The sequence below is a fragment of the Physeter macrocephalus genome, chromosome 21 (assembly GCF_002837175.3).
Source record: "Physeter macrocephalus isolate SW-GA chromosome 21, ASM283717v5, whole genome shotgun sequence".
Taxonomy (NCBI): Eukaryota; Metazoa; Chordata; class Mammalia; order Artiodactyla; family Physeteridae; genus Physeter; species Physeter macrocephalus.
Genome location: NC_041234.1, coordinates 113,512,159 through 113,537,529, shown reverse-complemented (window position 1 = coordinate 113,537,529; position 25,371 = coordinate 113,512,159). Strand labels below are relative to the sequence as shown.

The 25,371-nt window shown below is 38.0% G+C and overlaps 1 pseudogene; it reads left to right on the top strand.

Moving 5' to 3' along the window:
• The window catches only part of LOC102975270 (heat shock-related 70 kDa protein 2-like), a 68,634-nt pseudogene extending 43,675 nt beyond the window's left edge, over window positions 1–24,959 (top strand).
• The last annotated feature ends 412 nt before the right edge of the window (window positions 24,960–25,371 follow it).

The window sequence follows — 25,371 nt, the reverse complement described above, 5'->3', positions numbered from 1 at the left end:
ATCTGTTCTTCTGCCTCAGTTATTCTGCTATTGATTCTTTCCAGTGTATTTTTCATTTCAGTTATTGTATTGTTCATCTCTGTTTGTTTGTTCTTTAATTCTTCTATCTCTTTGTTAAACATTTCTTGCGTCTTCTCAATCTTTGCCTCCATTCTTTTTCCGAGGTCCTGGATCATCTTCACTATCATTATTCTGAATTCTTTTTCTGGGAGGTTGCCTATCTCCACTTCAATTAGTTGTTTTTCTGGGCTTTTATCTTGTTCCTTCATCTGGTACACAGTCCTCTGCCTTTTCATTTTGTCTGTCTTTCTGTGAATGGGATTTTCCTTCCACGGGCTGCAGAGTTGTAGTTCTTCTTGCTTCTGCTGTCTGTCCAGAGGAGAGGAGTTGTTTTAAGGACACTTTGGAAGCTGTTAGTCACCATTTCTCTGGTTCAGTTCCTTTGGGGTTGATGTCAGAGTCCTAAGTAGAGAGAGGACAGTAGATATAAACGCAAAGGGCTGTTTCACTCTTCAGATGCGTGTCCTCTCTAACAGAGTGTAATACAAAGAGAAGTCAAACATTCTCTTCCATTCACCACAGACAATTTTGATCATATAAGGGCTTAGTGCACCCATGGCAGAGCCCAGCAGAAGATGGAGAGAGTGTTTGTGAGAGACTAGTGCCTGGCACAAGAGCTCTTAGTCTTAGTGAGATCTCGCATTTTCTCACGAGCAAGTCCAGGAGGGTACAGCGGCAGGGCCTGTATGAGGCAGCAATGCAGTGAACATGGCAACAGCTAAGAGCAGATGCTGGTGGGGTCCATAGCTGCCCGGACTTGTTCATGAGAAAATGTGAGAGCCTTTTTCGGAATTCCCAGAAGTACTTGTAAGTATGGGGATCTGGACCAGAGGCTGAAGGTCTTCTGAAGTATTTGGGTTGGGTGAGAAAACAGGAAATATGGGTTGGTATTATTAATCCAACTCAGCTGGTCTTGACAATCTGTTGAGGTCTGGAGAAAATTGAGTTACAGCTGTAAGCTACTATTTTATTATCAATCAGTCCATTTATATTTCTGCAGATATATTTTCATTTACTTGCACAAACACAGGGAGCATCATTCACATCATAAACTATGGGAATTACACCCCTTTGAATTATGCAGTCCTGGAGGTAGTCTATTCACCTTAGGTAATTGGATTTTGCTCTACTCCCTTGTTGCCACCAGACTTTAGCTTGTTTTTGATAGGAACTATAATCATGAATATTTTATGTAAAATTCAAGCATCTCCACCAAAAAGGAATATCTTGGGAGAAGTGTATTTAAAATTATGCAACAAACATGCAGCCTGACATAGTCACATTCATGGCTTGAATGAAATGCAAACCTTCCCAGGTTTAGGGTCAATAAATGACAATTAGGCTATCTAGCCCCTTATTCTTCAGAGCTTTGTCATGAAGGCAGATTGAGAAGGCAGTTCAGGGTGATATTTTAGGGCCTATGTAGAGTGCTCACCCTCTGCACAAGGAAATCAAGTGAACATGATGCAATCACTTCTTTTCTAATATCTTGATTTATCCATATTAAAGACACCATTATCAGCTAGAGTTGGAAATATCATTGAATGCCATTCCCTAGCTGTGAACACTATGTGGTCTTCCTTCTAATTCATACTATAACCAGATAAATGGTATGACAAAACACTTGGGATTGCAGGTTGATAAAATTCAAATGAATCTCGGATATATTTCAAGAAGCACGTCAGTCTTACACAGAAATTAAGCAGCCTACATGTAGTGGACTATCATAGCAATATTGTGAAGTAATAAGGCAGGCCACTTTCTGCCAACTAAAATGAAAAAATAAAAACAACTCTCTATTGCATACTGATCCTTGTTGAATAATGTACTGATGATAACGCAACTTGGAATTGTGTTCCAGCTTAAAAGAAACATCTTTTGTTGTGGCAGCCTTTGAGAAAATAGGTACCTGCCAAAACTTGCATGTAACCAAACTTGACAAAAAAATTGTTAAAAATGAATTTACATGTAAATTTAGAACTTTAAATAAATATTTTAAAAAGCCATCTGGGTTTATTTGTGAGGAAGAATTTAAAAACAAGAGCATCTGAATTACATGTTGGAATGGTTCTGAAAAAATATATAACCCTTTTCAATAGCTAATTATCCTAAAATTACTAAAGGAAATTTAAGTGCTATCTTTTCATCTATGGTAAATAGTCACTTACTGAGTATGTGCGGCATTGCTTTGTCAAGTCTTTCTAGAATGATATTTTTAGAAGTATTTGAGTGCCATAGTTAGCTAATTTTCATTAATAAAACATGAACTAAGTGGAAATTTTACCCCACAAAATAGAACCTTTTTTCTGTTTTCAATATCTTCTTGAAGAATATCATCATTCTTAATTTAATATTTCAGAACCTACTCAGGATATGTGATGGTAATATTAAAATAGCAGATCATTTTTGCTAATTACCTTTACTAGTTGGTAACTTTACTGAGTTTTCAAGTACTTAATTCAGTCACTTTAATTCCCTAAAATATAACAGTGAATTTAGAATTTAACATTAGGGGAATTCTGTGCTTAGTGTAACGCATATGTTCAGTTTCTGCTACTTCTTCCTTTGTCTTGAAAATACATTATGCAAAGAAACAAAAACCTGCTCTCTGATTCAGTACTTTCTTGAATTATTCCATGGTCCAGTCAGAAGATAGACGTTTTCAGTACCTCTTCTGTAATTTACTAATGAAATGACAACTTCTCTGGGACACAGTTTTTAATTCTGTAAGTTGAGACTGATAATAGCTGCCTAACTTAGAGTGATTTTTTAGGGGCCTCACAATCCATGCAGGTGAAAGTACTTGTAAAACTGTTAGATAAAGTGCAATAGAGCTTTGAATTTACAATATGATTGTTATTATTAATATATTAGCCAATTAGGAAAGTTCACAGGTCACTTTCATATGCAGCATCTTATATTTTTAAGCTTTCTAAATCCAACAGCAGCCACATCAATGGTATTTTATGAACTGTTTCTTTGCAACTTCAAAGAAGTTGTTTTACTCTTTTTTTCTTTTAACCAAATTGGTACAAAAATCTATTTATGGAAAATGTCAGAAACTAAGTATTTCTTCACTCTTCTGAGAACAGTGACCTTCGAACACAAACTTACATCAACCTCTTTTCTGCCTTCTCCCTTGGCCAAGTGCCAGCCATAGAGTGATTTACACCTTGTCCTTTATCGACTAAGCCAATGTCAGAGATGAGTCCATTTCTTGCGAAGAGGTGGATTTCATAGGTAGAATATCCTTGGGCTTAAAGCAGAAACAAATATGATTCTGAAACCAAAACTCATAACAGTAACTATTGTTGAGAAAGAGAAAGAAGAGGCAAGATTTCATTGTTTTACTTTTCAAGACCCTGTGTCTTTGTCAAGAATGTAGTATTTTTGTATTTTTTAAAATTTATATAAATTGTATTACGCCATAGGTATCATGGTTTCTGATGTTTTCACCCAGTGCTATGTTTCCAAGATCTACCCAGATGACTATAAGGAAATCTAGTTTATTGCTTCTACTGCTGCAGACTATTCCATAGTATGTATCCACATTTTCTTTATCCACTCTTTTGGTGATGAACACTTTGGTTGCATCCAACTTCAGCTACCACAAACAACTCTGTGGTGAATATTTTTGTAATACCCTATTACAGTCCTGAAATGAGTTTCTTTAGAATAAGATTGCAGGAGTAGGGTTTGCTGGATCATACAGTATCTATATACTTAATTAATTTCACTAAGTCCTGCCAGACTGCTCTCCAAAATGGCTGTACTAGATTACACTTTGATGTACATGAGAATACATGGTTCTCACCAACATTTGCTGTCAGATTTTCACTTTTTTTTTTTTTTTTTTTTTTTTTTTGTGGTACGCAGGCCTCTCAGTGTTGTGGCCTCTCGCGTTGCGGAGCACAGGCTCTGGACACGCAGGCTCAGCAGCCATGGCTCACGGGCCCAGCCGCTCCGCGGCACGTGGGATCCTCCCAGACCGGGGCGCGAACCCGGCTCCCCTGCATCGGCAGGCGGACGCGCAACCACTGCGCCACCAGGGAAGCCCAGATTTTCACATTTTTGACAATAGTATGGAGGACAAGTGTTAGTTCACGGTTTAATTTGCATTTCTTTGATTACTAGTGTTACATATTCAGTTTTCCATTTCCATGACTTGACTATTCATATTTTTGTCCATTTTTCCTATCAATATCTCTGATTTTCTGTTGCTGGTAATCTAACTTGTGGAGTCTAGATATTAATCCCTTATCATATTTTAACACTGAACATTTCGTCTTCCAATCTGTCACCTATTTGTTAACTTTGTGTGTCTTTTGCTGAACAGAAATCTTTGTTTTGAGCCGTTTTTGTCAAACAAATGCATCACTAGGAACTATTCGAAACACACAGAATAATTTGTTATGCTTATGTAAACCATGAAACATGATGAAAAATGTACCACACGTGAATCCACCACACAATTTAAGAACAAGAAATTACCAATAGTGTTTAATATATCTTTGTCCTCCACACCAATTCTGCCCCATAGTTACCTCTGCCCCATACCTACCAGAGGTAACCATCATTTAAAATTTTATTGTATTCTCTTGCATGCTCAGTTTTAACCAGTTTTTGTTTGCATCCCTAAACAATGTATTGTTAATTTTTTCCTGTTTTAAAACTTAATGAAATGGTATCAGTCTGTATATATTCTTCTGACTTTGTTTTTTCATCTGACCTCATGTTTCTAAGATTCATCTGTGTCAGTGTGTGAAGCTGCAGCTCATTCATTTTCACTGTTGTGTGGTATTTTTTTTTTTTTTTGGCTGCGTTGGGTCTTCATTGCTGCGCGTGGGCTTTCTCTAGTTGTGGCGAGTGGGGGCTACTCTTCGTTGCGGTGCGCAAGCTTCTCATTGCGATGGCTTCTCTTGTTGCAGAGCACGGGCTCTAGGCATGAAGGCTTCAGTAGTTGTAGCACGCGGGCTCAGTAGTTGTGGCTTGCGGGCTCTAGAGCGCAGGCTCAGTAGTTGTGGCACATGGGCTTAGTTGCTCCGTGGCATGTGGGATCCTCCCGGACCGGGGATCAAACCCGTGTCCCCGGCATTGGCCGGCAGATTCTTAACCACTGTGCCACCAGGAAAGTCCCTGTTGTGTGTTGTTTCATTCTGAAAATTTACCACAATTTATTTCTGTATTCTCCCGTCAATAGGTATTTGGTTACTTCTAGTTTTTATTGTTATTGTGGGAGGAAGGTAAGGAATAATGTATGATGCTCCTATGAACATACAGTCTTTGCTCCATATCTGTGTGTTCCACATCTGCAAATTCAACTAACTGCAAATAGAAAGTATTCGGGGGGGAAAAAATTCCGGGAAGTCCCCAGAAGCAAAACTTGAATTTGCCTCGCCAGCCACTATTTACATAGCATTTACATTGTATTTATAACTATTTACATGGTATTTACATTGTATTAGGTATTATAAGTACTCTAGAGATGATTTAAAGTATATGGGAGGATGTGCATTCATTATATGCAAATGCCATGCCATTTTGTATAATGGCCTTGAGCAATATGTTTGAATACCAAGGGACAACTTTATCTTCCATTTTACATGTGCAAGACTTTCTCTAGGCTATATCCTATGAGCAGAATTACTGGATTGTTAGGTATTAGCCAACATAATTTTAAAGATAACGCCAGGTTGCTTTTCAACGTGCTTATACCAATTTCTTGCACCAGCAGTGCAGGAGAGTAGATTCACAATCCTCCCTAGAACTTGGAACTGTCAGATTTCTTAATTTTTTCTCAATCTAGTGAATATAAAATGGTGTCTTGTTGTGAATTTATATTTGCATGTCCATAATTCTTAATTATGTTTAGTATAGATGAATATGTCACAAGCAATTTGAATGTTGTCTTATATAAAGTGTCTATTCATATTTTTGCTCATTTTTAACTTGGTTGCTATTTCTATTTTTAAGATTAAAAAAAAATATTCTGGAAACCAACTTTTTGCCTGTTATATGTGTAGCATATATATTATTCCAATTTGTGATTTATCCTTTCAGTTATTTTATGGTTTTATTTGGAAAACATAGATTCTTAATTTTAATGTAATTTAATTTAGCATACTTTATGAATATTGTGGGGTTTTTGTGGGGGGGGTCTGGTTTTAGAAAAATTCCCTTACCCATGTTATAAAATTAATTGGATTTAATTCAAAGATATTTAGAGTTTTGCATTTCATATTTAGGCATTTCATATATCTTACATGGATTTTTATTATATTTATTTTTGTTCTTTTCCCGTTGAACTGCAATGTCACCTTTGTCATCTGCCAAATTTTTATATGTCTATCTTTGGGTCTATGTCTGGACTTGTCTTTTATGTTTCAGTTAAATATTATCATTGTACCAATATCATTCATTCACTTATCATCCCTTCAACTAACATTGAGCATCTGCTATGTGCCAAGCACTTTTCTAGCTTATTAGAATCCATCAATGAACAAAAGAGAAAAACACCTGCCCTTCTAGAGCTTATAGTCTAGTGGGAGGAAGCAGCAATAAAGTTATAAATAATTAAAATATGTAAAATATCAAATGTTGAGAAGTTCTATGAAGAAAAATAAAGCAGAGATGGAGGATAGGGCATACCAGATGGGTTGAGGATTGCTGTTTAAATAAGATAGACAGGGAAAGCCTCACTGATCTTAGCAGAGGCCTGATGGACATCACAGGGTGAGTCACACAGATATCTGAAGGTAGCACATACCAGGCAGATGGAACAGCAAGTACAGAAGTCCAAAGGGGACAATCATGCAAGGAGGCCAGTGTAGCCAGGAGTGGAATGAATAAAGGGGAGACAAAATCAGAAAGATTACGGTAGGCAAGAACAATTATTATACCACACTGTTTTAATTACTAAAGTTTTATGAAAAGTCTTGGTATTTTGTAGCTCAAATCTACCTATTTTCCTATAGGAGTATCTTGGCAACTTAATTATCCTTGTATCACTGTTTCTCTAAAAAATTTTAAAATTAACTTACCAAGTTCCTAGAAAAGCCTGTAGAAATTTGATTGACATTACATTGAAACTATATATCACTTTGGGAAAATGTGTTATTGTTTTATCTTTCCGATAGTTTCTTGAGGTAGAAAACATGGTACCTCTTTCATTTACTTTGTTCTTCTTTTGTGTGTGTGTTTAAGTGTGCTTTACCATTTTTTTCCATGAAAGTCTTGCACATACATTGTTCATGTAAAAAGCTGTCTACAAGACCTATTAGCCACTTCCCTCATCCCCTTGTCTACACTGTCATCACTATACTGCTCTCCTTGCTGCTCCTCAAGCACACCCCTACCCCAGGACGTTGGCCCTTGCTGGCTCCTCTTCCTGGAATGCCCTTCCTGCAGATAACTGCATGGACCACATCCTCACCTCTTTCAGGTTTCTGATCATGTGTTGCTGTAGTAGTGTGGCCTTCCCTGACCACCCAATTTCAATTAGTCCCATCTCAGCATCTGCTATCTCACTTTCTTCTTTTAATTTTGTTTTCATGGTATTTTTACTCATCAACATCTATTCAAAATTTATGTTGTTCCCCCATAATTATTAAGTTGGTGAAATAGATACGAAAGCCCTAGAAATTATCTGAGATGATTTGTGGGATAAAGCCTTCACTAGCAGTAAGTGGAGACAGAGGAGTGAATAAATACAGTCCTCAAATCAAGTGGCTTCCAAATCACTGCTCCCCCCAAAATGAATGTGACAAGTTCTTCTTTCTTCTCTAGTCCATTTTAGGGAAGCAAGCAGTTGGCTAGAGAATAAGGAGTCTGAAAATGCAGATTTCCACTACTGCAGGTTGGCTGATTCAAGGTCATAGGTAATCACTAATCCCTGGTGAGGACTTTCATCACTAGGGTTAGAATGCTGGGTCATCTAGTAAAGGACAAGTTAACATTAGTTGAGGATGCTACTACATTGTTATTCAAATATCGGTCTCATTTAGGGGTTGCTTGGAAACTTCACCCTTAAACATAGTGTTTTGTTTATATATAAGTTCACTGATGTGACACCTATCTGTAATACTGGTCACTGAGATATGAAAAAATTCCTTATTGTAAGTGGCAGTTGAAGAGAAAAGGATCTGAAGCAGAGAAATCCCCACCAGATGTAGAAAGGGTGAATCCTGCAGTGTCCTCTGATAAATATTAATATCAAAACAGACTCTCCTGAGCGCATGCACCTTAGCTTGTATTGAGCAGTATTCATTGTAAAAACATCTCAGGCAAAAATGCCTGGGGCTTGAATCTTGCCATTTAGAGCAGGACGCATAATTGTCAAATGAGGGCAATAAATATCAATATTGATGACATCACTACTTTTTGCTGAGTGCCCACTATACGCCAAATAAGGTGCTAAGAATTAAGCAGCCTTATCTCATGCAATCGTCAAACAAGTCTGGGAAGTAGGTACCATTTGTATCACCATATTAATAAGTAACTTGAAGCTCAGAAAGCTGAAGTGACACATGATCACATTCACATGAAAAGAGGTGTAGCTGGGATTCCAACCCAGGGGTCTGGATCCAAAAACGAGGCACTTTCATCTACATCATTGAGACCTAAGGAAACTGAGAACATTTGGAACTGTAAAAAAAAATTATAGTATCACAGTTTCACACCTAGAACCCCACATCCTTCCTTGTAGGCCTGACCATCCAATCAGTCCACTGAGGGAGAAGGTAGCTAGGGAAGCTAAATGATTTCCCATTTATATTGATCTTTACTTTCAGAAGAATTTTTTCACATGTTATCTCATTGGATTCTTATTATACTGGCAGGTATAAGTTCCATTTTCCAGTTGGATGAAGTGAGGCTCAGAGAGATTCACTTCTTTGCAGAGAGTCATTTAGAAGCCAGGATTCAAACTCAAATCTTCTGGCTCTAAAAGACATATGTTCTTACTGTCTGGTGCTCACTTCTTCCTTCACCTTTAATATACACACGGTGGTAGCTATATTTTAAAAAAAAAAAAAAAAAGATTTTTAACCTTATTCTGAATTACTTAAATGGTTAAATCACTTAAAAATATTAAATTGATTTGTGTACATAAAATTGCTGTTTGCCTTTTTAAACTAAATCTATGTGTGTGTCTGTATGTATATATATGTGTGTTTGTGTACAAATATATGTATGTATATATCTATTTGCCAAAAGGTCTTTAATCAAAGGGAAAGTGTATACTTTTCTGGTTTAACCTTGTTAAGTTATAGTAGTGGTGGTAGGAGGGGGCATTAGAGTGAAAATACAACACGACATCTCCCTTACAAGTCTGAAACACATTCCTTATTTTTAAAATGTAGTTATGAAAAGAATAGTTGTAAATCCACAACATATGGCACCCATTAAGGGTAATACATGTTTGATGGTTAAAGTGGTGCATTTTATTATTCCATTGTGATTTCTATCTTATTATTTATTGTCCGTAGTTAGCAATGTTATCTTATCTCTAGGCAATTGCTCTTTGCTATAAGGAGATGAGTTTGCTTTTTGCCATATTCATACACCTTTGGAATAGCTATTTTATATTCATTCAATCGACATCTAGATCACCATATGTATAATGTAGTATAATATCATTAGAAGCTCTAGAAATAAATGGTTTCTAAGAGTATGAAAATGTAAACCAAATAAAAGATAAACAGGCAAGAGACCATACTAGTGGCAGGTTTCAATGACATATTACTTTTATCATACCTTTTCCCATATTTCATGTTATAAATAGATGTTACAGTTTCTTGAATTCTTGTTTTTCACTGAAATAGGCATAGCAAATAATATGTTTAATCACAGCTAATGTCTCCTTTTAGATTTGATTGTTTTCTACCTAATTCATCATCTTATCTTGCCTGCTACTGCTTTCTGTTCACTTCAAATTGCAGATGTGGAAAGTGTGAATTCTGCAGTATCCTTGGATAAATATTAATAGCAAAACAAATTCATCTGAGCAGATTCACCTTAGGTTATTATTGAGCACTCTTCATTATGAAAAACTATCTTGTTAAAATGATAGTAACAGCAAATTATTCTTTGATTGTGTTATATTATGACTAATTGAAACCCAAAACATAACTCTGACCTCAGCATGATTTACTGTTCTCCTGCTATTTCCCTGGGCTTTCTCTAATGTAATTTTCTGTACTGGGAAAAAAGAGTAATATATTTTTTCTTGCGGGTATATATGTCCCAATATAGAAAGAGTGACTTTACATTTTTGGAACTAATTCAAATAAAATGTATAAGCAAAGTTAAATTAAATATAACTATACAGCCAAGCCAAAATGCTTTTCTTCATCAAATGGAGATCCATTCTCAGTGACCAAGATAGTTTTTCAGAGGTATAATCAAATGTGTATGTGAGTGTGAGTGTATGTGTGTGTGTGTGTGTGCTTGTGTGTGTGTGTGCTTGTGTGTGTGTGTTTGAGGATTACGATTACCTACAGTTCAGTTCTAGGCCTCCTTTTTGTCATCTGCAATGTAACAAATTTGGCCTTTCTAATCATTAATGCTGTTTCTATTTGTGTATTTTATTTGGTACCTTAATCTCAATTTCCATAGGTGACTGGAACAGAAAAACAAATAAGACACAGCTTTGATAGAGAATAGGTTCCAAAAATATTTGTTGATTGAAATAGAAATAAATGTTGAAAATGGAGTGGTTCGCCTAAGTACTCTGCTCACAACTGGTTTGCCAGTAGAGACTTCCAGGTAGGACTGTCAACTTACTGGTGACCAAGTCCCCCCCCCACTGTCCATTATTTACCCGCTGACTTGGCTTGACAAAACTTTAGTCAGGCTTCTGTCCTCCCCACAGGCCCCTGACATTTGGGTCACCTGAAGCTTAAGCAAGCACCAAGGTGCATAATATCCCCCTTAACAGTTCATTCCAAGAATGGAGAACGGGTTGACCACACAGAGAAACACTTCCTGTTGAAGAGCTCTGATTTTACCAAGCTGCTCACTCCCACCACTTGCCCCTCTCTCTCCCACAGAGTTCCTGCTAGCCCTGCTTCCCCCTTCATATAGAAGAAAAACCTTTCTCTGTTTGATTTTCAGGCACTTGCATATCCTGAGGTTGGAGTCTTCTCCTTATTGTAACAGTCTTTTTGAATAGTTTCTCCTTAGCTAAGTCCAGGTTTGTTCCTATTTGACACTGGGCAGGCAGACTGACCTTCCCAGTTACACTTTGCCGATTCATACAATTAAGCATAAAGATGAAGCTGTGCCGGGTCTATTCCTCTATTTGAATTTCGCTTTTTGTGGCCTCTATTCTTTGACCTCACTCAAACCCTGCTTTGAATATTTTGTCTTCCTTTTGGTCAAACATAGAATTGAGTCTAAACCCTATGTGCTCTGTATTATATCTAAAATGGTGATACTTCTGAAACATTCTTCTCATGAGATCCTTTAGCTTATTTTTTCAGGATCTGTTTGCTCATTCTTTTCCCCTCACCTGGTTCTTGTAATTGGAATTATATGTATCTAAGCGCTCTGTTTTAAACTTTTCTGTCTACATTTAGTTACTCCCGTGGCTTAAAGGATGCTTGCAATTATTTCCCATCCCCAAGCAGTATATTTCTATTTTCCCATCTGTCTGGATTTTTCAGCTGGATGTACAGGGAAAGAGTTGGGACTAGTTGGGGCTAATAATTGTCCTATAATGGGATGATGACAAGCCTCAGTGAGATTAGTCTGTCCTGTGAGGAAACAATGTGCCTAAAGAAGGATTGGTTGAGAACTTTGAAGTGAGACTTCCTTGGCCCCTCAGTGTTTCCAGAAATTTCTGTAACTGAGTGGTGTGATTGTGGACAACTAATGAGAGGCTCTTGCTAGGCCACACCCTATTATAAAACATAGTTATTGTCCCTAGATGGGCTAGTCTTCACCCTCATTTCATCTGGACTTGCACAGCCTTGGTTTCACCATTCACCTGCATGGATCACTAACTGGTAAGTTCACCTACCAGCAGGCATCTGAGCACTAGAGGAAACCTTTTCTTACTTAACTCTCTTAGACTTAATAATGATTTTTTTAAATGAGAGGGAGAAGTGTGGCAGAGAAACTGTGAAAATGTATGTGAGGGAAAAGTGATGGAAAAGAATATGGGAGAGAATGTGAGTGAAAATAGGGGGAGAATGAAAGTTAGTTAAGGAACATAAAGCATGGAAGGAGAAAATAGAAAATAAATAAATGATTAAAGTATAATCTGTGACACTGTAGAAAGTAAGAGGGAGTGAAAAAACAAGACTTTGAGAAAATAGAAATTTATAAACATGAGAAAGCAAAAGATAATATGTGAAAATGAAAGAATTGGAGAAGAAGTTTAATATGGAAAAGATGAGACACTAAAATGAAATTTGAGAATGAAAAAAATGTGAGAGAACAATACAAATATAGAGAATATGCTGAAAATATGAGATTAAACATGAGAGGAAAGTGAAATAAAGTACAAGGACATTTATGGGGGTAAAAATGAAGAAATGAGTAGAAGATGAAGTAAAGTAAGAAGCCTGGCAGTGAGAAAATAGTGCCAGATAATAAAAGAATAGGAGCAAGAATGAGAAACTACAATGGAAGAAAAATGGGACAAACATAAAAGAGTGAGAAGTTCGACGAAATGAAACATGAAAAGCGAGAATGAGAAAATACACAAATCATAACATTTTTTAGAGTTGGCTGAATTGTGAGCATATGAGCCACGTGGGAGAATGGAAGGTGGGACTGAGGCAGATTTGGGAAACAGCGCAGGTGCAGACACTGACACTGGCAGAACACAGGAATCTACAAGCGGCTGGTGTGCACCTGCCACGTGGTGACATGAGTCGGGGGTCCAAGGCCGAGAGCTGGGACCCCGGATCCAGGACCCCCAGAACCTGGAGCCGAGAGCGGGGCCAGATGTCAAACCTCCCGGAGTCAGGTCAGAGAGGCAGTGGGGCAGGATGCTGCAGAGGCTCTAGAACATTCAGAATGGAATGGGAGAGGCAAGGCAGAGGGGGTGAAATTGACCACTGCCCTGGAGTTTAGTGATTTTACCTTTGCAATACAGGGGAGTGTTTAACCATTTGTTTCCTCTACTCTGAAATTGAATTTGTTATAATTTATTTGGCTAACCTCTAGATCTCGCGATTTGGGCTTTCAGAGCCCCTTGTCTTTTCTTTACCTTTACCTCGAGGTCGGATTTTGTTTGTGCTATTTTGGCTAAGCTGGAGGAGAACAGGCTTTTACTTTGTAACAGTCCGTATGCCCTCATCACTTGCTGCCCTGAAATGGGAAGCACTCTTCCGACATAGACAGGGTTACTTTGCATACCACAGGTCTACTGTCACTAGGGGAGGGCCCTTCCCTTGAGTGCCTAAGGGCTCCGGAAACTCCATATTCGTTGTCTGGTCTGTTGCCTTCCCTGTGCTTTGCGCTAGTTTACTGTTGGGTGACGTCTCTATTTGTCATTGCTTTTAAAAATTTCCTGTTTACTTTGTTTTCCAGATTTTCAACAGGCTTATTGTTGAAAATCACCTATAACCCCACTATCAAACGAATTCCTCAATGGTCATTTATTTAAATTCTATTTTAATGGCAAACAATATTGCTTTTTAGGGAAGGCAACAGAGCTGGTTTGTCTTTGCTGCATGTGCTAAATTAAACAAGTGATTTTGGATCTTGAACTAAGGATAAATGTCTTGTCTAGGAAATGACAGTAATCTTGTGATTTTTGAAATGTGGAACAGCTTATTAAAATTTTATATAAGCTCCTTTTCAAAGAATATTACATATTCTGTTTTTAGAAGCTGTATATGATGAATGAATAAAAGTGAATCAATAGGTTTTAGGAATTAGTTGTGCACTTGAAGTGAACAAAAGAGATTTTTTTTTCCCCCAAACAAATGTATATTCTTGGTGCCAACTAAACTAAGAATTTAAGGATGGGAAAAATGCCTCAGGATGATTCCGTAAATCCTTTTACCGTGCAGATTTTTCTCCATGGAAATTTCACAGTTTCTTTAGAGGGAAAGAAATTGACCTTGGTGGAGAATATATATATATATATATATATATATATATATATATATATATATATATATTCCTTGCAAAGAATAAAACATTCAATGTGTAGTAATTAGATCTATCAGGAACCGTTACCTCTAACCAGTGGGTTGATGCCTGGCATTGCTTAGGGACTTGCATCTAAGAGTTGACTTAGCGAGTTAAATTCATTTTTTTCCTACCAAGTGCTTGCTTCTCCCATATAACCTATTCTTTTTTTCTTTCCTAGACCTTGGTGGAGAATATTTATATATATATATATATATATATATATATATATATATATATATATATATATATATATATATATATTCCTTGCAAAGAATAAAACATTCAATGTGTAGTAATTAGATCTATCAGGAACCGTTACCTCTAACCAGTGGGTTGATGCCTGGCATTGCTTAGGGACTTGCATCTAAGAGTTGACTTAGCGAGTTAAATTCATTTTTTTCCTACCAAGTGCTTGCTTCTCCCATATAACCTATTCTTTTTTTCTTTCCTATTAAACATTTTTTAAAAGTTATTGCCAGTATGTAGTGTGTTTTAAAAATGAGTCACTTGGGGCTTCCCTGGTGGCGCAGTGGTTGCGCGTCCGCCTGCCGGTGCAGGGGAACCGGGTTCGCGCCCCGGTCCGGGAGGATCCCACGTGCCGCGGAGCGGCTGGGCCCGTGAGCCGTGGCCGCTGAGCCTGCGCGTCCGGAGCCTGTGCTCCGCAACGGGAGAGGCCACAGCAGAGGGAGGCCCGCGTACCACAAAAAAAAAAAAAAAAAAAAAAAAAAAAATGAGTCACTTGTCTCACCCCTTGTCTTGGTTTCTAAGATGCACTCTTCAAAGTGTTCTATTAAAAGATTTCAATGCAATTCACATGGAGATTGTAGGGGAGCAGAATTTGCCACCCCAAAATATGTCTCTTTGGGATATTAATTATTTTAACCTGGTTAACTTCTAAGTAACAGCAGACAAGGGAAAAACTTTGAAAACCAAGTAGGAGTCACCCTTTTGAAAGAAACGTTTACATTTACAAGGGAAATCTCTGTTCGTAAGGGTGTTTTCCTCTCTATACCAAGAAGAAAATGACTAAATCTCTGGAAATTTATCAGTGGAGAAGGCATGGACTTAAATCTGCATAACAACCTTACCCTTATTTACTGTGCTTTTCCTGGTCACCTCTCATAACTGGCTCTCTCACCCCCAACTTCTTCTTTTGTCTTTAGCTGGAGATGGTATTTAAGGTGGTGGCTTGGGCCATTTTGGCAAGTTACTCAGTTCTCCTGGGTCTCTCCCAAGTATACATGTTGTTAAACTTTGATTTTCTTATTAATCTGTCTCATGTCAATTTAATTCTTAGACCAGCCAGAAGAACCTAGAAGAGTAGAGGGAAATTTCTTCCTCCCCAGCAAAATCTTTCAAGATCTTTGACTACTGTAAGAAATATATATGAAATCCAAGAAAATGCTTAGCCTCTGAATATCTTATGAATAGTTATTTTAAAATAATAATTCCCAAATGAATTCCATGTTTCTAAATTATTATATTTAATAAGCTATTTGTATTTGTACATTTTATCTCATTGTAATTAACTTCTGGATCTACATTTATCTGTTGGTTCCTGTTTGTTTCATTTTTAGTCTTCAGACTTTTTTGTCTTATCAGAGAATGTTTGAATCAGTATTTCCATAAATTAATGGTAGGAGTTTTACAAACTACAGAATGCAAAGAGAGCAAATTATCCTTAAAATTGGACAATCCAAGGATTATTTAAAAGATGTTTCCCTTGTAAATGCAATGAAATAATGTAGCAATTAGAAATGAACCATATAAATGTGTACTCCAATTGTGAACCCTAGAAAGGTGACAGTGTAATGAGATTTGACAGCATGTAGAAAGGTGAAAACTCATTAACAAGCTAGGATCTGCATTTTAAAAATTTATTAGCATTTTTGTATTATGTAAGAAGATGGCTTAGCATTTCAGGAGGAGAGCAGCAGTTGTGTGGCATTTAAATCTATTCTGAATTAAAAATGATCAGTTTAAAAAAAATACAGAAAATTCTTATGCAAATGAAATATAATCAAGCCATGCTTCAGACTCATTATGCGTGATTGATATGCACTGTAACTTGCTTACTAATTTAAGGAGCAGAAGAATTCCAGTTACCTGTCGTATTGTGGATGCAGTGCTGTGCCTCACTGCTGGAAGTGATATTAAATTTATTATGATAAACGGTGCAAACCAACAAGTTGGGTCCTTATCTAACTTGACATTTACGTGAAATGATAAGAATTTCTTATTATCCTGAAAACCTTAGCTTCCTCATAAATGTTGAGATCTTTTGGAGATTTTTAAGGATATCAACATCAAGAGCATGAGAGAGAATATAGGTAATAGAGAAGAGTACTTTGTAATGCCTTTAGAAGAAGACATTTGCCTGTTGACCTAAAAGTTTGTTTATTAGTGATCAGTAATTAAAGAGTTCTCTAATGTGTTCCTTTAGTGAGTTCATGTCTAGTTGTGAGAAAACTTGGTCATGAAATTGCAAATTGGGCTAACCTCGCAAACTATGAAGTTATTAATGTGCCCACATTTCTCCCAGCTTCCAGAGTTTTAACAATTTTTAAGTGTATCACAACCTACAAAATCCATACTGGTCTATTTCAGCAATTCTTTGTCTAACTTTAGGATTTTGACAATACTGATTGGTTCAGGATAAAAGCTAAAGTTGATATATCAAAAGTCAGTGTTTATTTTTTTAAGTTTTAAGAAAACAGATTTTAAGATGCCTTTTCTGATGCTGCTTGCATGTTGGACTTACCTTGGAAATCTATGATATTAACATCCTCAATTTTCTCAGTTTTCAAAGTTTTTAAAATTAACTTTTTAGTTAATATTTTTTAGGCTCTTTTTTTAGTTACACACACACACACACACACACACACACACACACACACACACACACGCACACAAACAGTGGTTGGTTCAGGATAAAAGCCAATGTTGGCATACCGAAAGTGTTTCTAGCATTTTTGTATTATGTAAGAAGATGGCTTAGCATTTCAGGAGGAGAGCAGCAGTTGTGTGGCATTTAAATCTATTCTGAATTAAAAATGATCAGTTTAAAAAAAATACAGAAAATTCTTATGCAAATGAAATATAATCAAGCCATGCTTCAGACTCATTATGCGTGATTGATATGCACTGTAACTTGCTTACTAATTTAAGGAGCAGAAGAATTCCAGTTACCTGTCGTATTGTGGATGCAGTGCTGTGCCTCACTGCTGGAAGTGATATTAAATTTATTATGATAAACGGTGCAAACCAACAAGTTGGGTCCTTATCTAACTTGACATTTACGTGAAATGATAAGAATTTCTTATTATCCTGAAAACCTTAGCTTCCTCATAAATGTTGAGATCTTTTGGAGATTTTTAAGGATATCAACATCAAGAGCATGAGAGAGAATATAGGTAATAGAGAAGAGTACTTTGTAATGCCTTTAGAAGAAGACATTTGCCTGTTGACCTAAAAGTTTGTTTATTAGTGATCAGTAATTAAAGAGTTCTCTAATGTGTTCCTTTAGTGAGTTCATGTCTAGTTGTGAGAAAACTTGGTCATGAAATTGCAAATTGGGCTAACCTCGCAAACTATGAAGTTATTAATGTGCCCACATTTCTCCCAGCTTCCAGAGTTTTAACAATTTTTAAGTGTATCACAACCTACAAAATCCATACTGGTCTATTTCAGCAATTCTTTGTCTAACTTTAGGATTTTGACAATACTGATTGGTTCAGGATAAAAGCTAAAGTTGATATATCAAAAGTCAGTGTTTATTTTTTTAAGTTTTAAGAAAACAGATTTTAAGATGCCTTTTCTGATGCTGCTTGCATGTTGGACTTACCTTGGAAATCTATGATATTAACATCCTCAATTTTCTCAGTTTTCAAAGTTTTTAAAATTAACTTTTTAGTTAATATTTTTTAGGCTCTTTTTTTAGTTACACACACACACACACACACACACACACACACACACACACACACACACGCACACAAACAGTGGTTGGTTCAGGATAAAAGCCAATGTTGGCATACCGAAAGTGTTTCTTTCTTATTTTGTAAGTTTTATGTGACAAATTTTAAGATGTCTTTTTCATATTAATGATATGTAATTTGTAATTTTAAAGGCTTTTGTAATTGGTAGCATTTTTCACTGGTATTTTAAATGACACTTAATTTTTATGATTTTGATAGTAATATATTTTCACAGTAGAAAATTTGGAGGATGGAAACACATGAAGGAAGCAAAATCAAAAAATTACCTTGAAGGGGAGCAGAATATGTCACCCCCCCAATCCAAAATATGCCTCTTTGGCATAAGGATTATTTTGAGCAGATTATTTTTTAAGAACCAGCAGATTGAGGAAAAGGTCTGAAAATCAGTAGTAGCGGTTACCCTTTGGTAAGAGACTCTTACATTTATAAGGGAAATCTCCATTTGTAAGGGTGTGTCCCTCTCTACTAGGAAGAAGAGGGTGACTCTGAAATTCTAGAAAGTCTTATCAATGGAGAAGGCTTGAACTTTTCCTGGGTCTCTCCCATGTGTAAGGAGAGATACATGTTATTAAACTTGTGTTTCTTTTTCTCTTGTTAATCTGTCTTTTATTCTAGGGGTTGTCTCAGCCAAGAACCTAGAATGGTAGAAGGAAAATTAGTTTTTCTTCCGTATAATATATAATATTATAATTCAGAGTTAACCATGGTTAACATTTTGTTATATTTCCTTCCAATCTTTCCAGTACGGGTGTTCTTCAATGTTCATTTAAATCCAGTAGAGGAGATTGGTTCAAGATGGCGGAGTAGAAGGACGTGCTCTTACTCCCTCTTGCGAGAACACCAGAATCACAGCTAGCTGCTAGACAATCATGGACAGGAAGACACTGGAACTCACCAAAAAAGATACCTCACATCCAAAGACAAAGGAGAAGCCACAATGAGACGGTAGGAGGGGTGCAATCACAGTAAAATCAAATCCCATAACTGCTGGGTGAGTGACTCACAGACTGGAGAACACTTATACCACCGAAGTCCACCCACTGGAGTGAAGGTTCTGAGCCCCACGTCAGGCTTCCCTCTCTGCCCCCACTATTATCTTTGTCTGGGAGTATCTGTCCACAGGGGACAGACTCCAGCTGCTCAGCCTGGGCCCCATCTATCTCCCGCCTCAAGACCACATCAAATATGACTTTCCTTTCACTTCTACTCAGTTCTGAGTAGTCATTAATGTGAAGCAATGGGGTATTATTCCACTTTTGAGTTGTAACCAAATGCACCATCTATATGCATAAATACATTTTAACTCATGACATTATTATAGACATAAAAAGTTGACGTATATTTGACTTAGGAGCAACACCTGCAGGTTTCTTGGAACCTCTCGACATTCTTTACTGACAGTTCTCACAAATCAGATTTTCTCCTATGGTTCCTTTCCTATTTTCTGGTTAGATCAAGCTGGATGAATTATTTCCCTCTGTTTCATTCCTTAGCTTTTCCAGAGCCACATTTTGCTCTGGGAAGGGGAGAGAAGAGTCAACTGATTTTCTTCCTCAGACTCAGAATGGGTGCAGTAATTTTCTGTAATATATTTCAGGCCGTTATTCTCATCTTCCGAAGCAATTTATTATCTTTAACCTGATTTTTATCCCTAAGGCTAAATCATCATTTTTATATTAGGGATAACACAGCTGCTGGGGGATTGCATAAAGGACTGAGGAATAGTCAAATTGGAAGAAAAGCAAAGTTAACCCTTGACGGGTACATACTCAGTAATGTCAGGAAATGAATGCTATAGGGTTGTAGCCCCAGACTAGCCCCGGGAGGGGGGTGATCCATCCTTATATATTAGCAAATTCCTGTGGGTCTCACGAGAGAATTCATCTTGGCAGTGTAGGGAGTAATGACAGGTCCCGGATGAGGGCATACAAATAATCTGTTTTTGTTGCATGGATTTCTTACATTACCAAATGCAATACTTATGGTAATTATGAGTTTTCAGAGAACCGGCTATATCCATGAACCTCAAAGAGATGGATCTGTTAGTTAAGAAATACCCAACTGGCGAAAGGAATAATACAGTGACTACCTGTGTGCCTGTCAGCCAGCTGAAGAAATAAAACATTCCTTATAGTTCATGGCTTTCACTCACCACTTCTGCCCTTCGGAAGTCTGAAAACCTTTCATTTGTACGCTCTCAGGCAGTGGGGGCTATGAAGGAGATGATTTGTTCCACAGTTAGCATGCCGCTTGGGAAGGTGGGGTTTAATCCTCTAGGGATCTCCCAAGTTCCAGAGGAAGTAGAAGGCTCTCAAGAAAGAGGACTGGGGAGCAGTATTCCCAACCCAGGCTGCTGTGGCTTAGAGACTTCCAAACTTGTCTAGCAACTTACTTGTCAGATTTCAAATTGAGCTTTCCACTTTAGGTTGAATATTGGGCTGAAAGCTAGCTGACATATTAACTTAGAAGATATTTCACTAACAGCTGCCCAAAGAGACTAAATATTTACCACACTTATATTTTTATAATATAAATATAAACTAATAAATATAGATTAATATATTTACCACACAATATAGGATAAGGAAAGCAAATTAAGGAAAGATTATAAACGAAATTAGGTGTCATGTCCTGATTAAGAAAATGTAGTCCCTCCCCCCACCCACCCCCAGCCCAGTAACATGGGATTATTTTGGCGTCATAACCCAACAAAATACTTGACAACATTGCCATGTAATCATTCTGCAGGAAATCGGGCTTGGCTGAGTCTGGACTGACAACACGGTGGCTGGTATAAACTGTAGTTTAGCTGACTACTTAGCACTGAAAGTAAAAAATAAACATGTAATTCCTGAAAACAAGGGATGGTTTATGAAATAAACATTTTCTGCTTTAGAAAAAAAGCTTTGTGAAATTCAAGAGGGTTTTGTTTTTAAAACATTACTTACTAATTGCGTTTAAGCATAGAAATAACTCAAGGTTTTCCTTCAGTCTGCTCCATACTGTTGCATATACAATACTTAATTAGATGATTCATTAAATGTATGAATGTTTTCAACTCGTGTTGAATATAACTTATTAAATTTTAATTTTAAATGACGCTGTAATAACCTCTTTAGGAGTCATCCTGCTTAGGCTGGCTGTGACTGCAGACATTCACATATTCTGCCTGTGCAGCTAGAGGGGCTGCAGACATGGACAACTCAACGGCTTTCCTTCCCTCTACTCTCTACCTGTGTTCAGCCCCGGTATAACTTAGCAACTTTTCTCATCAACTGATCAGTGATCTGCACCTAGGAGGTAGTCAGCAAATGCTAAGTGATGCAAATATTTCTGTTTGAGCAGCCAGTGTAATCAAATGAAGCAATTGCACGATTTTAAAAAGTCACGTAGCCCAGTTCTGTCTATAAGTAGCTGTGCAATCTAGGGCCATCCCTTGACCTCTCTGGGTCTCAGTTTTCTTACCCGTCATCCAAATGGCTTAGACCCAGTGGTTTCTGAAGACCAGCGCAGGATTAACCTTCTCTAGTTCCATGTCCCTCCCCTCTCATCCTGCCTACAGTCTCAGATCCATCTTTCCCTCCACTGAAGACACCGCTCTATGACTTACCTTAATGTCCTAGAGTTAAGTATTTGCTGTGCTTGCCATTTTTCAGATTTATCACCAACTTCTACATTGCCATTTGGAGAAAAATAAAAATAGCTTTTCCCTGTAAACTGAGAATGTTGCTACATATTTGCGATCTGGATCATCAAGTGAAATAGTCTTCTGGTTGGGAGTGGCCCTTGCCTTCCTGCCCTCAAGTTTCCTGGCTGCTTCCATTTAGTGCTTTGATGGGGAGTCATGAGGACCAGCTACCAGATCTCCATCTGCCACCAAATCCCTGTGTCACCAAGGGCCAGTCGCTTCCCAACTTGCACCTCAGTTTCCCCAGATGTCTAATTAGAGACCTTTATTTGATTATATCTAGAATCCATTATATTCTGATTCTTTATGAATCTGTGTTTTAGGGTTGCCAGTTGTTTAAAGACAAGAAGAGTCAGAAGAACTTTTGATGAGCACCTACTGTATGCCAAGATGGTAGGTATACTTTAAAGGTAAGGAAAGTGAGGAGCAGAGTGGTTAAAAAGCATGCCTAATCATTAATAAACTGACAAAGCTGCAGATGGCACAGTCGGGCTTGAATCTGTGTCTGTCTGATTCCATAAGCCATACTAGCTGGAAAGCTTAGTTGGATGTGTTTTATTTTATTTATTGTATTTGGTAGGTGATAGGGAACAAGTTTTTAAGCAAGGGTTAGTGTGATTAAAGGCATAATTTTAAAAGGTCAGCGTGATGGTGTTCCTAGAGGATAGCAGCCGTATTTAATTTCTCCCTTTACTTTCAGTATCTAACACAGTGTTTAGCAAATGGCAGTTACATAATTGATGTTTATTGAATGGCGAGATGGATGGATGAATGATGGTGATGCATAAGTCATGAAATCAGAGAAAGGAGAAATACTAGTGGTAATGCTACTGTGATAATCTAGATATGAAGTAATAAAAATTTGAACCAGAGTGGTGGCAGTGGGACAGGACACATGCAAAGAGGAAAAATTGACTGGACCTAGAAACAAATTAAATGTGGGCACGAGAGACATTAAAATGGCTCCAAGGGCTTTTGAAGCCTTGTTGGTTGCCATTGATGGCTTGATATCATCCTCAGAATTCTGGTGGTCATCTTGTAATCAGGCATCTATTGACAAATGCAGGGGAGGGCTGCAAACAATAGAAGTGGAACACATTACCATCTGAATGAATTATAAAACTGAATGCATTTATATTTGAGTTTGACCCACATAAGGACCGCAATACAGCAAACAGGAGGTGCTGGAGAAAATAGAGGATATAGGTCTCATGTAGAGGTTCACTGCAAGAGGCTATAGCTGACACTGATTTCTTTTAAACTATTTCAGCCTCACTTACCCCCTTCTCTTTCTTTACTCAAGACGTCTCCCTTTGGTATTGAACTGGGTACCGCTTATTCGCTAGTAGGGGTCTTCCAGCATGGAAAAGTAGAGATCATTGCCGATCACCACGGCAACTGTACCAGTCCAAGTCGCTCTCACAAAGTGAACACCTCATCGATGAGGTTGCTAAGAACCAAGAGGCAATGAACCTCACCAGTACCATCTCTGATGCCAAGAAGCTGATTGGATGCAAGTTTGATGATGCCACAGTTCAGTCAGAAGGGAGCACTGGCCTTTCCAAGTGATTTGTGGAAAGGGAAAGCCCAAAGTAATTGTAGAATATAAAGGAAATAACACTTTTTCCCCTAGAGGAGATCTCTTTCGTGGTTCTAAGCAAGATGAAAGAGTTTGCTGAAGCCTAGGGGAAAAAAAGTAGAAACGCAGTAATTACTGTTCCAACCTACTTAAATGATTCACAGTGTCAGGCCACCAAGAATGCAGGGATCATCACTGATCTTAATATCCTGGGAATCATTAATGGGCTTATTTATTGCAGCACCATACTCCATGGCTTGGATTTAAAAAAAAAAAAAAAAAATCCCCAAACACCTGAAGCTTTAAAAAAGAGAAACGTGCTGATCTTTGACTTAGGTAGTGGCACCTTTGATGTATCTATCCTAAACATCCAGGATGGCATCTTTGAAGGAAAATCCACAGCTGGTGACACACATCTGGCTGAGGAAAATTTTGATAACTGTGGTGAATCACCTGGCTGACGACTTCAAATGCAAGCGCAAGGAGCATACAGCCTCCAACAAGCAGGCCATGTGCCGCACCGAGGCTGCATGTAAGAAGGCAAAATGTATTTTGAACTGCTTTGCTCACCCTGGGTTTGAAATTGACTGGTTCGATAAGGGTGTGGATTTCTACCCTTCCATTTCCTGAGCCCACTTTGAGCAGCTCAGTGCTCATCTCCTCCGTGGTACCTTGAAGCACGTACAGAAATCTCTGAAGGATGCCCAACTTGACAAGAGCCAGGTTAATGGAATTGTGCTAGTGGGTGATTCCACTTGCATCCCAAAGTTCCAGAAATTGCTGAAAGATGTCTTGAATGGAGAGGACCTCAACAAGACCACCCACCAAGATGAGGCCACGGCGTGTGGCGCAGCTGCACAGGCCGCTCTTCTCACAGGCGACAAATCAGAGCATGTGCAGAGAAGCTCGTTGATGTGTTACCCGTTTCCCAACAGGCACTGAGGCAGCAGGGGGCATGTGACATCCCTTATCCAGAGAAACACCTCAATACCTCCAAAGCAGACCCAGATGTTCCCAGCTTACTTTGACAACAAGACCACTGTCTTAGCAAAAGTGTATGAGGGAGGAAGGGCTTCAATGAAAACAAACTGCTTGGCAAGTTCATGCTTTCTGGGATCCTCTAGCTTACTGTGGTGTTCCTGACATCCAGGTGACCTTTGACAGGGTCACCAATACCATCCTCAGGGTACCTGCTGCAGACAAAACTGCTGGCGGGAAGAACAAAATCCACATTACTAATGACGAAGGCTGTTTCAGGAAAGATGATATTGACCAGATTGTAAAAGAAGCAGAAAATGATGGAATAGAAGGTGAAGTCAATAAAGATCGGGTAGCAGCCAGAAGCACCGCAGAATTTTGCTCCTTCAGTGGCGTGCGGATGGTTGGAAATCCTACTGGGAGACTCCATTTCAGTCAAGACGATAAAAGGAAGGTTCTTGAAAAGTGCCAGGAACTGTTAAACTGCCCCAAGTGTAACCAGAGCTGAGTGTGAGTGTAAGCGGGCTTCACTCCGCAGTGGGATCTGGCCGCTGGGGCTTCCCCAGGGCAGCCGAGCCTCGGGTTAGTATCAGGGAAGTGGGCTAACAGTCTTTCTTTGGAGAAACTTTCCACAGTCATTTATACAGCTTCAATATTTCATGCTTAGTTTGCGGCATCAGTGTGTATGTTTGAAAAAGGACAGATTCAAAACTTAATGATCAATATTTGTAAGTTTATTCAGCATTTTAATACTAATGCTTCTACATCTTGTGGGTTATGAACTTTGTCACATATTTTCACACCTGCAGTTTGTGTCTGGTGACTAGTTTGGGAATTAGCACTTATAAAATATTTAAACGCTTAACTTTGGTAATAAAGAAGAGGTTGTATTACCATATCACAGTCTCACCACTTTAATA